The sequence below is a fragment of the Triticum aestivum genome, chromosome 7B (assembly GCF_018294505.1).
Source record: "Triticum aestivum cultivar Chinese Spring chromosome 7B, IWGSC CS RefSeq v2.1, whole genome shotgun sequence".
In the NCBI taxonomy this organism is placed as follows: Eukaryota; Viridiplantae; Streptophyta; class Magnoliopsida; order Poales; family Poaceae; genus Triticum; species Triticum aestivum.
Genome location: NC_057813.1, coordinates 297,846,800 through 297,859,700, shown reverse-complemented (window position 1 = coordinate 297,859,700; position 12,901 = coordinate 297,846,800). Strand labels below are relative to the sequence as shown.

The following is a 12,901-nucleotide window of genomic DNA, read 5'->3' as shown; positions in this document are numbered from 1 at the left end:
TGTTTACATCAGCTTTCTATCGGTATATCACCCGCTCAATTCCCGTGAGTGGGATGGAGAGCTACCAGCAGTGGATGAAGATCTACGAGCAAAAAAATCATGTGAAAACAGAGTGAAGTTCAGGTACACACACCGAGAAGTTCAGGTTCTTTACGCAGTGCATTTTCGAAGAATCTGTTTGGCGGTAGAGGCAGAACGAATGATCCCGCCGTTTTCGGAATTACTTGAAAACGGCTTGGCATCAGATAAAACCTTCAACATGAAAAAGTTTCGCATTTTCCGTAGCTTTTCAACGGTATATTATTTTCCCAATTCCGATAAAGTTCGTAGAAATTACGGTGAAAATACGTTTTTCGCCATTTTTGAAACTGACTTAAAACCGTAAAGAATTGGGAGAAACAATACATACCGGAAAGTTTCGCATTTGTTCAAGCTTTCCAACACCATATCATTTGCTGCATGCGGATGCACGGTTAAAACATTAGCTCAAAAATACAAACTCGGTAGGACTTGGACCATTTTCTAAATTACTCTTAAACCATTCAAAATTAGAAAAAAACTTTCAAAATGAAAAAGTAGCGCATTTTCATAAGCTTTCCAATGCCATAGCATATGCCTCCATTGGATTAGCCGTTTAGAAATGACATCGAAAAAACAAACTCAGTTGTTCGGTTTACAAAATTTTACGTTTTTTTCAAATTACTCTTTAACCATAGGGAATTAGAAAAAACTTTCAACATGTGGAAGGAGCGGTTTTGCAGCAGCTTTCCAACGCCATATTATATGCCTCATTCCGATAAACTGTTTAGAAATGCGATCGAAAATACGATTCACGTTTTTTGTGTGAAGAAAAAACGGTTTTTAAAACTGCTCTTAAACCGCTTATATTTTGCCAAAAATTTAAGTTGGGTCATGATATTGGTGTCCATAGCTTTCCAACGATATATAGCAAGCCCTATTTGGGCAATATTGCGGGAAGTTCAACCTAGATCACGGAGAAGGTAAGGCGCGTTACTCATGCAGTCCAGGTTGTGATCAGAATATTATTCTGATCCCGTGATCAGAATAGTGTTTATGTATATATATATATATATAGGCAAAATGCATCCTACTACCGGGTGCAGTTACACCCATTTCTCATATACTACCATGTGGTAGTATATACTCTACTTTCTTATTTTTAGTATGTACATATACTATATTTGAGATACTTCAAAGCGAGTTATGTGAAAAAATTGCATGTGAGCTCATGTTTTTATAATATTTGTGAAATACGTACATATTTGTACGTAAAAAGGACTATGCTCAAAATATACTGCATAGTATATAAAAATAATATATATACTACCTAAACATTCTTACATACTACATACTACGCGTACATACTCTTCGATATGATATATACTATCTAGAACGTATGAAACAAAAGTGGGAGTAACTACACCCGGTAGTAGGAAACATTTGTCCTATATATATACTGTTCTGTGGCTACACTACGAGCATACAATCTACGCGATGTTAGTGATAATACAAATAAGGAGAAATCACCATACTCCATTTGGTTATGCTACACATGGGCACAATATTGCTACATGATGGTAGGACTAATACGAGTGAAGAGAGACCTCATAAAATATTCCCATGCAAATCACATAAATATTTGACTAGTTTCATTGAGTTACATGTCCACATATGATATGTTCCAAACTATAGGAAAACTAGTATTAATATGGCTGAATGGGATAAGATAATCTCTCATATAGATTAAAATTAAACCGTGCATTCATTTCATATAGGTGCATGCATCTACAAAATTAAGAAATAACTAGGGTCATAGCCTATGTTGCTTGCACTAAACATAACATAGTGCGGTTGAATATGTCATCACCAAATTTCGTATAGCCCCCGTATATGATGGCTTGACGCAACGCTATATATGTTTCTATAAAGTAAACCAAATATTCCACCATTTCATGCATGCACACATAAATCACATGCATGTCAAAATTAACTCATAAAAAGAGTTATGCCATATATTGGACATGTGCCCATTAGCCCGGCTAGTTTACCGTTAAATAGATCTTCATGTGACTAAAAATACAAAAACTACATATTCATCATGGTTGATGAGCTAGGCATGAATGTGATATATGAATGAACATTGTCAAATCAAATGTTATGCAACACATATGTTAGCATAGATGAAGTTCAAGGCTCCCCGAGTACGCCGACGTGGACGACAGTGAGGAGGACTTTTATTTCTACATTTTGTAGTTTTCTTTTATTTCTACATCTTGTAGTACTCATGTGTTGTGATGCTATGTAATAGATATGTCAGAATTCTTAATCAGCTGTTTTCTCTTTGGAGATGTAATTAACATGTCTTTATGTAAATATAAGAGTTATGGAAATAAAGTACCTACAATCTTTGATTCTCTTTTGATGTATGCATTTACGCACTTAAATATATTCACTCTGTATCAATGTCGTGGACACGTGTTTCACGCTGCCATTTTCCCGTTATCAGATTCTGGCACGCCTGGTGGGACATATTTCCCCTTCATCTTCGAAATTCCAACATAGCATATGACATATGAGTTCCCATAACATATGTTCCAAATAGATCAAATTTCTGAGGAGTAATATATGGTTCCTCTATTTTCACAAGGTATGGAAGGCCAAGTGTAGCAGTTTGTGATGCTTCACTTTGGTGACCTTTGGCTTGATGTGCGACCTCACTAAGTGAAAGCTAGAAAACTACTGCTGCATCTCCAGTTATACCAGATCAAGAAGAAGTCACTTCTCCAACAACGGAGGGGTTCACAACTATTTTGTCAAAGTCTACAAAGAGGAAAATGAGGGATGGTAGAAAGAGGGTTGCTCAGAGTTCTGCAAGAGGGGTTGCTCATGCTGATGTCAATTCCACTCCAGTATCAGTTATGAAAGGAAATACAGTTGAGGCAGGGCCATCGAACCGTGAACAGTCCAGGGACAAGGGAAAGGAAGTGGTGTTTGAGAAATCTAAGTTTCCGCCACTTATTTACAAGGAAAAAGATAAGGTGGTGGAGACACCCAACTCTAAGCAACCTGGGAAAAGAGGCGGCGTTGCAGTCATATTGCAATCAACATCGTATTCAACAAGAAGGCCCACAAACGCTCAAAATAAACTTTGATCTAATGCTCCTGAGTTTATCCCCTCAATGGCCCATAAACCTAGTGGGAACGCTTGGGAACAATGCAAAAACGTTCCCTTGAATGGAAGGGGGTGTGCCTTACATATGGTGACCACAAGACAGGCCGTGTAGATCCCACATCCGCACTATCGATTGATCTATTTGAATCCATCTTACGACAATCCTTTGAAGGTTTATTTGATCCAATGCGACATCAACGACGCCACAGAAATGCCCGTCGATCTTGGATTAATCTCCAACTACCGTAGATCAAGATGCGGCGAGCCGACACCGTTCTCATGTGAGCAAGCCTATCAAGGGGAGATGGAAATACCTTCGTCCAAATATAAATTTCAAAATCCGCATTATCATATGCGTGTGTCAAGCAATAAGGTCGCAGCTTCCCAGTGCGTCCACATCAAAAAATGATGAGGGTGGTGCCTGATACGTCTCCATTGTATCTATAATTTTTTGATTATTTCATGCCAATATTCTACAACTTTCATATAATTTTGGCAACATTATATTTTATTTTTTGGGACTAACATATTGATCCAGTGCCTAGTGCTAGTTCCTGTTTGTTGCGTGTTTTTCGTTTCACAGAATATCCGTGATAAAAATTTACGGAGATTTGTTTTGGTATATATGTGATTTTTTGGAAGAAGAATCAACACAAGATGGTGCCCGAGGGGGCCACGAGGCACATGGGTGCGCCCAGGTAGCTCGTGGGGCCCTCGTAGCAGCCCTTCTTTCGCTGCAAGAAAGATAATATCCGGAATAAAATCATGTTAAAATGTCAGCCCAATCGGAGTTACAGATCTCTAGGAACTTAAGAAACAGTTTTCGGCCAGAAAATGAAAACATGAAGCAGACGAGAACAGAGAGAGATCCAATCTCGAAGGGGCTCCTGCCCTCCAGGAGCCATGGAGACCATGGACCAGAGGGGAAACCCTCCTCCCATCTAGGGGAAGACCAATAAAGAAGAAAGAGGAGGGGGCTCTCTCCCCCTCTCTCTCGATGGCTCCATAATGTCGCCGGTGCAATCATCATGACATCGATCTACACCAACAATTTCGCTGCCGTCATCACCAACTCTCTCCCCTCTATGCAGCGGTGTAACACCTCTTCTCCCCGCTATAATATCTACTTAAACATGGTGCTTTATACCCCATATTATTATCCAATGATGTGCTGCCATCCTATGATGTTTGAGTAGATTTGTTTTGTCCAATGGCTTGATTGATGATCGTGATTGGCTTGAGTTGTATGCTTTATTTTGGTGCTGTCCTATGGCGCCCTCCGTGTCGCGCAAGCGTGTGGGATTACTGTTGTAGGGTGTTGCCATACATTCATGATTCGCTTATAGTGGGTGGCGAGAGTGACATAAGTTTATACCCGAGTAAGGGGGTTGTTGCGCATGGGAGTAAAGAGGACTTGTTAACTAATGCTAGGGTTGGGTTTTACCTTAATGATCTTTAGTACTTGCGGATGCTTGCTAGAGTTCCAATCATAAGTGCATATAATCCACGTATGGAAAGTATGTTAGCTCATACCTCTCCCTCATATAAAATATCAATAATGATTACCGGTCTAGTTATCAATTGCCTAGGGGCAAATCCTTCTCTTGTGTTACAAAAGCTTTCTAGTAAACAACTAACTTATATTATCTTGCAAAGTTGTAACATCCTATTTTTCCTAAATTTGGATGTTAATAGATCATCCATATGCATATCATATTTTCCATGCATTATTTGTTTTTCTGCAATATTCTTTTTATTATGCAACTAAAGGCAATTTATTGGAGTGGAGATAACATGACTTCTCCCCTATTTAAAAAATGTTCATAATGTCCAGAATATTATTTCCAGTTCATTTGATATGTTCTGGTATTTTTAATAATCTCCAAAATTATTTATTTGAGTGTTTTATTGCTGTTTGAGTGGCCTTCTGCATAAAAATGAATTTACAAAATTGCATTAGAATAGGAACTAGGGTTCCTGTAGTTTATATTAGTAGTGTTATTTTAACCATGTGTCTATATTTTTTTATTTAGATTTTATTATGGTTTTTGTCTGTACTTTAGTTTATTTTTACTGTGTTTTTTTTAAGAGCCAGCTAGCCAGCCAGCCAGCCGCCGCGGCCCAGCAACCCCCGTCGTCGCAGCACACTTCGCCCGAAGCGTTACGCAGCGCAGCGCCAGCTCTGCAGCTTTTGGCCGCTCGCAGCCACTGCCACCGGGCCCCGCACCGCATCCTGTTCACCCCCTTCCTCCGGTCGAACGCACGCGCATCCTGAGCTGAGCCCGGATCGATCTCGGGCACTGGTCGATCCCGGGCGATCCAGGGACATCACGCGCGAGGAATATCCCCAGGGGGAACCCTACCGCAGCCCCTCCCCGCCTTTCGTCATCTGCACGCATTGGTTTAGAGACACGCATCTCGCGTACGAGCTCGAAGCCGCCGCCGTATTCTCCAGTCGTTCTCGTCGCCGTAAGATCACCCCAGGCGCGCCACTGGCTTTCCTCGAACCCCCTCTTGACTCTGCTCTCGCCTGACACGCTCTTCTGGCTGAAACCGCAGCGGAGAGAGAGGAACGACGCCGCCATCGATGCCTGACTTCGCCGGAGCATGCTGGAGTTCAGGAGCTCGCCACGGCCGCTCGAGGGAGCCCCCTCGCCCTTGAACACCACCACTACCTCCGCCACTCGATGCCTCCTCCGCCCGCCACTTCGCCCTCGCCGGATACTCGCCGGAGGAGCGCTGCCGCCGCCGCTCGAAGCCGCCGCCTTCTTTCTCTGCTTTGCTGGTGAGCACACGCGCATGCAATCCTCCAGACAATCATGCGACGACACGTGACGATCACTACAGTACACGCAGGAACCATTCAGGAGTTTTCTGTTGGTTTTGTTTTTATTTCAGTTTTTCAACTAAAAGTTTGATTAGCTATAACTCCTGATCTATATATCCAACTTAGGTAATTCTTTTTCCTATGCACTCACAACAACCAACACTTTATCACAGTACCAACTTTGAACATGTTTGCACTGTTTAAATTTGAATTTGTGCAAATTTGAAATAAACCCTTTAGAGGCCGTAACTTTGAAACCGTTTGTCGGAATTGAGTGATTCTTTTTGCGTTGTGATCGCAGTGTAATTTAGATGTTTTGTGCATGTTGTTGCTACTTTTATTTGATTTATAAAATGGTTTTCTTGCTGGTGGTTTTATTTTGGTTCTATTTTAGTTTCGATGATTGATTTGTTGAATTGTGTGAAACGTGTAGATTGTCCGGAGTGGGACGTGAGCTATTGTCAGGAGTGTGACTTTTTGAACCAGATCCAAGGCAAGTTACATGTTGATCATCCTTTACCTATTGTTTTCTATGCACGTAGTATATATCACACTATGAATATATGCATGTATAGGGTTACTATATTATTTTGCTATATTGTTGAGCTATCTTCCGTCAATGCAGATCGTGGTAGTTATAGTTTTGCTATGCTTGTAGACGGGGTTGGTTCATGTATACATCGAGCTTATGTGAGGATTATATATATAACAAATCGAGTAGTAATTAAGGATATAACTCACCTCTGGGCGGAATTGGTATTGATGGGTGGTTTCAAGAACATCATGGTCTATACCCTCTGAATATAAGTGGACGGCCGCCCAGGCTCAAAAAGATCAAACAGACTTAGTGACTAGTAGCTTCCATGTGCAACCACTAGCTAAATGGGCTCTGGCTTAGTTGAGTAGGTTGTGGGATCCTCGTCCAGGTCAGCTAGCAGATGTAGATATGAGTAGGTGTACCAGCTGCCGGTGGGTGGAGGTGACTACTTCTAAAAGACTTCGTCTCAATCTTCGGGTTGAGTCTAGTGGGTAAAGTGTGCAAAACTCTACAGAGTTTAAAACTAATCATGATTAGCCGTGTCCTCGGTTATGGACAAATTTGAGTGACTATGCCATTACAGTTGTTGGATGATCTTGACAGACGTGACACTTAATAATATTTGTGGGAAAACTTAATAAAGGGTAGGTTGGAGTTGAATTTGCCAACTCAACCTTGTGTATATAATTGTAGTAATAAAAGAACTAAATAAAAATTTGACTATTAGGTAGTTATGAGTACAAAATCAGCTTTCTGCAAAATAAACCCTCAAGCCTTCCTTTTGTTGTACTATGCATATACATGTAGGTCTGCTATATTATTACTCCTGTGTAACTTGGCAATACATTCAAAGTATTGACCTATATGGCTGCAATGTCTCATGTTGCAGGATATTTAGACAAAGAGTAAGGTACCGTTAGGGTCGCGAGTCTGCACTCAGCATCGCCAGTGGGCTATGATGGGACTCATTGTTATTATCTGCTACTTTCCGCTGTTTGATTGAATAAAGCTAGCCAAGTGCTATGCAGATTGTTTTATTTTATACATTCTGGATCATACATTGCAATAAATGATGCACTTACTTTTCTGGTATTCATATATACTGTGTGTGCTAGTGAGGTCGATCCAGGGACTAGCACGATAAGCACAGAGAATCAAATCCTTCGAGGTTTGGTCGTTACAAAAGTACTCCTAGTTTTATTCTTGTAAAGTAGTTCTAGCGTGACAGCTACAAAGTACTTCTTATTTCATACTTGTTCTAGGTAAAGAAAAGGTTAAGTGTGCGTAGAGTTGTATCGATGGTCGATAGGACTTGAAGAGTATAAATTCTACCTTTAGCTCCTTGTTAGGTTCGACACTCTTATTTGTCGAAATTGATCCCCTAAACTTGTGGGTTATCAAGACCTTTTTCTGGCGCCTTTGTAGCATGGGGTGAATATTCTCGTGTGTGCTTGTTTGCTTTGTCACTGATAGATTTATTTCGTGCTTTTGTTTTCTATCTTTAGTTATGGGTATGAAACGTAAAATACCAAAATAAAAGTTGTACCTGCTAAATCAAAGGTTGAAGAACCACCCAAAATCTATCATACTGCCAAAGCTTTCTACTGGATCATCTTTGATCCCTATGTGCTCGTGCTGAAAATCCAATTAGCTTAGTTGAGGGAAAATCATTAGAGGAGCATTCTTGTTTTGTGCGACACCGCTTGTCTCAAAAAGGGAAACTTTTATGGCATCAAATTAATTGTTTCCAATGCCATGCATGGAATTTATGCGAAATACACAATTTTACTTTTTGTTTAGAAGATCGTAAAAAACACATTTCCTTCCAATGTGAGTTTAAGGATAATGGAATCTTACCTTCTTATGCCATGTGTGTGTTTATAATTACTATGATGTTAAACAAATTGAAGAATTTGTTTCTTTTAGGGTGCGTATGAAATTTTTTCTTTGATTAAAACGTATGATGCTACTCTTTAACAGTCTGTAATTTTTGCCATACTTAAATATTGCTATGAAATCTATCTTCCAATTCTTATGTTAAATAGTATATTTAGGACACCTCCGCTGTCCAAGAAGAGAATAATATTTTGCAGGAATCTATGGTAGAAGAAATTGCTGAAACTATTAGCTCATTAGATGAAAAAGATGAGGAGGAGATCAAAGAAAAAAGGAGGAAGAGTGGATTAGCTACCCGTGCCCACCTTCTAATGAGAGTAACTCTTCAACTCATACATTGTTTAATTTCCCTTCGTGCTTACCGAAGGATGAATGCTATGATCCATCGGATTTTTTGAAATATCCCTTTTTAATGAAATTGATGCTTTCTATGCTAGTGGCCATGATGCCAATTTGAATTATGCTTATGGAGATGAACCTATAGTTCCTTATCTAAAGAATGAAATTATTTCTATGGCACCCACACATGATAGTCCTATTATCTCTTTGAGTTCTCCCAACTGCACTATATATGAGAAGTTTGTGCTTATTAAAGATTATATTGATGGGTTGCGTTTTACTATTGCACATGATAATTTTGATGAATACAATATGCATGTGCTAGCTGCTCTTACTTGTCATTATTATGATACGGAACGGCATCTTCACCTCTCTATGTTTCCAACACAATAAAATTGCAAGAAACTGCTTATGCTATATATAAGCCTTTATTATGTGTGCATGAATTATTCTTTTATGACATGTCGATGCATAGAAAGAGAGTTAGACTCCATTATTATGTGATATACTAGACCATGATGGCGCGCGTTGCCGCGCCCGTCTATTTTTGCTATAGCTAGGATACTATGGATTTTCATAAATATGCTGTCTGAATATGTAATTTAAATTTTCAAGTTATTGTAAGGGATATAAATATTTATTCATGAACATAACGATTCAATTAATGCTAGCTCTAAAAACAATATGGTATAAATATTGACGGAGGTTATTCTTTCAACAATGTGGAGGATACGAAAGGACCAGAAGCTGTCACTAAATTCCAATATAATGTTCACAACCCTTTGTAAAGGACCTAAAAACCCTGAAATTGCACAAGAACTCAACTTGTTTATGAGTTCAAGCATGAATCAATATACTACCTGAGTTTAACGTTGAAAAAAACATCCATCCAATCGAGTATAAATGCACTTTAAGGTCACACTTGAAAAATAGAAAAATAATCAACAGAACAACCTCTTTATTTAGATGGCAGTCCAAGGACTTCGCTTTGGAATACAGTTTGGATGATTGTACGTGATATCATCTGAATCATTATGGGGGTTTATGTGTAGTAGGGGAACAAATAAGCCTGTAAAATCAAATTTCTTAGACAGATATTTGTAGAATCAAGTGGCTAAGCACTACCAGCTGTTGCAATTATTTACAAATTACAACACCACGAGGATGGATTGAACAATAGAGTTCACTGTAACAGTTAAGACGCTGGTCGTGACATCAGATCCCCGTAGGTAGATTACATGGCCTCTGTAAGCTTCACGGTCTTCTCTTTCACCTAAACACATGGGAAGTTGTTTATGATTTAATATTACTAACCAAGAGACCATATACAAACAAGTAATGGGTAATAATTAAGTTTTGAATTTGGAGACCCACTCCCTCCTTCCACAAAGTAAAACGACATACGGGCATGTCCATCTTTTCAAATGCCAACCTGTTCCATCAAGTGTTTGTCCACCTGCAATTTTCATTTGTTGTAGCAAGGATCCGCAGGGGAGTCCCACACCCATGTATGTATATCCAACGCCCGAATAAGGGTTGTTGTGCCAACATCATCAGAGTTAATTAATGAGTAACTGGTGATGTGCTACCATTTGAACGGTTCAGCGGCCCACCATTTTGATCTGTTATGCTGTTACCTGAATATCTTTTCGGTCAGGATTGAAATATAATCGCGTCAAAAATGCCTTTCAGATCCTTCTGGAAATCCATTGGCCAAATATTGAGAACCTCACCTTTGCAATCAAATATTTAATTTCTTTGTACAAACGTTAAATTTCCTCAATACTTGCGAAAGAATACCAATAAACTCAAGGAGCGTACATCATAACACATTATGTACAAAGTTGCCAATATTAGTAGTTATTACAATAACTACTGCTGCTTTATTCGTTCCCTTGTTTTGCATGATGGGCTCATACTTCTGATGAAGAATATGAAGATCACTTACTGCAGACAACAAATTAAAATTAAGAAAAATTCAAAGTGAGGCTAGCGCCAATGCACAAGGATGTTGAAATGACGAAACAAGGACGGATATGTGAGTATCAGTAATGAAAATACCTTGAAAGAGAATACTCTAATCCTCACGGTTTAGCAACGACCTCAGAAAGGCTGTGAAAGAGACTTGTGATCGTCTGGTGTGCATCAAGCATCAAAGCTTTTCGCTTCCTCTGTTGTAGCGGCCTCGAGTCTGGAGCTTTGTTTATTTCTTTGCAAGGAGAGTCTGCAACAGAGCCTTGTGGTGACAAGCCATCCCAAATCCGCCTAGCCCCCATGGTGTTCCGTTGATCAAATCTGAGAGGAAGCAAAAGAAAAAACGGACATGCGCCACACCTTATTTCTGCGTGTTCATCTCCAGGATTGGAAAAGCGGCAACGATGGGATCCGGGCGGCGCAAGGCAGTGGTATAAGGGGTGAATATGTTAGAAGCAGCAGTGTTGTCATGGCAGTGCCCTCCCTTGGCCCGCTATGGTTCTATAACGGAATCACATGCCATTCCGGCATGGAGGGATGTCTAGCGAGTAGTGGTGGGTGATGCCGCTCCAGGTCGAGGTCCCGAGAGGTGAGAGGGGCGTACCCATGCGTACTAAATAAAGGAGGAGGAGGGGAATAGGCCGGCGAGTGGCGCACCTCCATTTGTGTTAATGGCAACATTACTCCTTGCTTGAACACCGGTGCATCTACACCGATATTGATGCCGCATCGCTTCCTTGCTGCCCCTTCAATGTCCCTGAAGAAGCGCAGTGTCGCGATCTCCGCTGATTCTTGTACCATATTGGTTGTGGTAAGTGGGCCAATGTCATGAGCTTGGATGGGCTTATTCACTTGAGAAGAGGCTCAATTAACGATAGAATTCCATTTTTGTTATGGGAGTAGTAGCCCATGTGGCATGTGGTCCACTTAGCACTAATTAAGTGCATCTAAGGGCCCAAATCAACCACAACACGTGATCCAACGGTTAAAAATGTTGATGGCCTGAGAGGGCTAGGAAAGTGCGCAGTTTTAATGTATCTAAATATTTCTTTGTGCTCACTACTAAACTACAAATCATTGTTAACTATAAATGGCTTTGATATACCTTAGGATCTGGATGGATAAATTACTTGAGCACTTTATGCCTAGCTTAATGGCTTTAAAAAAAAGGGCTACTTGGGAGACAACCCGTAAGTTCTAGAGAGTCATGTTATTCTGTTGTGTGCTTTTAAAAAGTTTTAAAACAAAATAATACAGAGGGGAACCTAAATCTTTTCAAAAAGAAAAGTTGAAAGTCAGAAAGACGGGCACCTTTGAAGTGGGAGCATGCCTTGAACCTAAAACTTTGTGAATCTTGAATTACAAAAACTTTTCAACAAAAATAATTATACCCTGGTACTATTCCATTGTATTATAAGGATAAGGTGCCAATATTTGCCTTTAGGATGTTTAAATTGCTTGTTTGGTGTGTGAAGTGCAAAAACAGAAACTTTTGTTCTAGTATTTGAATTTACATTTTTTACTAGAACATGCAAAAATTCTGAACCTTTTATTTTATCCTAAGTTTTCGTAATTTTTTGAGTTACAGAAGTATATGTACCATTTGCATCTTTACAGACTGTACTGTTTTGAAAGATTGTTGTTATAGTTTCTTTATTTGCTTATGTTTGAAATCTTGTCAAGCCTCGTTGACTTGGGAGCCATATAATTGTGATAGCATATAGTGGGTAATGTTTGATCATAATTATACAATAATGTTATAGTAGGACATGATGGGATTTGATGTTATTTGTACTAGCCCCTCTAATAAAAAGTTCGTTTAAGTTTTGTGTGGATGAAGTGTTTGAAGATCGAGGAGGTATCGATATGAGAAGAATAAGGAGAGGCAAGAGCTCAAGCTTGTGGATGCCCAAGGCACCCCAAGTAAATATTCAAGGAGACTCAAGCGTCTAAGCTTGGGGATGCCCCCAAAGGCATCCCATCTTTCTTCAACAATTATCAGTATGTTTCGGTTTTTGTTTTGGCACATGATATGCGTATTTCTTGGAGCGTCGTGTGATTTTTATTTTTATTTTAGCGATGCACCATGCTGGTATGAGATAGTCCTTGGTTGGTTTATAGAATGCTCTTTGCA

General features: G+C 39.7%; 2 long non-coding RNA genes across 2 annotated transcripts; one reads left to right on the top strand and one right to left on the bottom strand.

Annotated features, from left to right (window-relative positions):
- The first annotated feature begins 5,454 nt into the window (after positions 1-5,454).
- On the top strand, positions 5,455-7,050 carry LOC123155448 (uncharacterized). The gene is made up of 3 exons (XR_006477352.1): positions 5,455-5,662; positions 5,753-5,978; positions 6,454-7,050. It is a non-coding gene; the product is annotated as an uncharacterized lncRNA (long non-coding RNA).
- A 2,681-nt stretch (positions 7,051-9,731) lies between these two features.
- LOC123161266 (uncharacterized) lies at positions 9,732-11,439 on the bottom strand. Its single transcript, XR_006480627.1, has 3 exons — positions 11,128-11,439; positions 10,855-11,017; positions 9,732-10,740 (listed from the first exon to the last, which is right to left on the bottom strand). It is a non-coding gene; the product is annotated as an uncharacterized lncRNA (long non-coding RNA).
- Between the last annotated feature and the right edge of the window lie 1,462 nt (positions 11,440-12,901).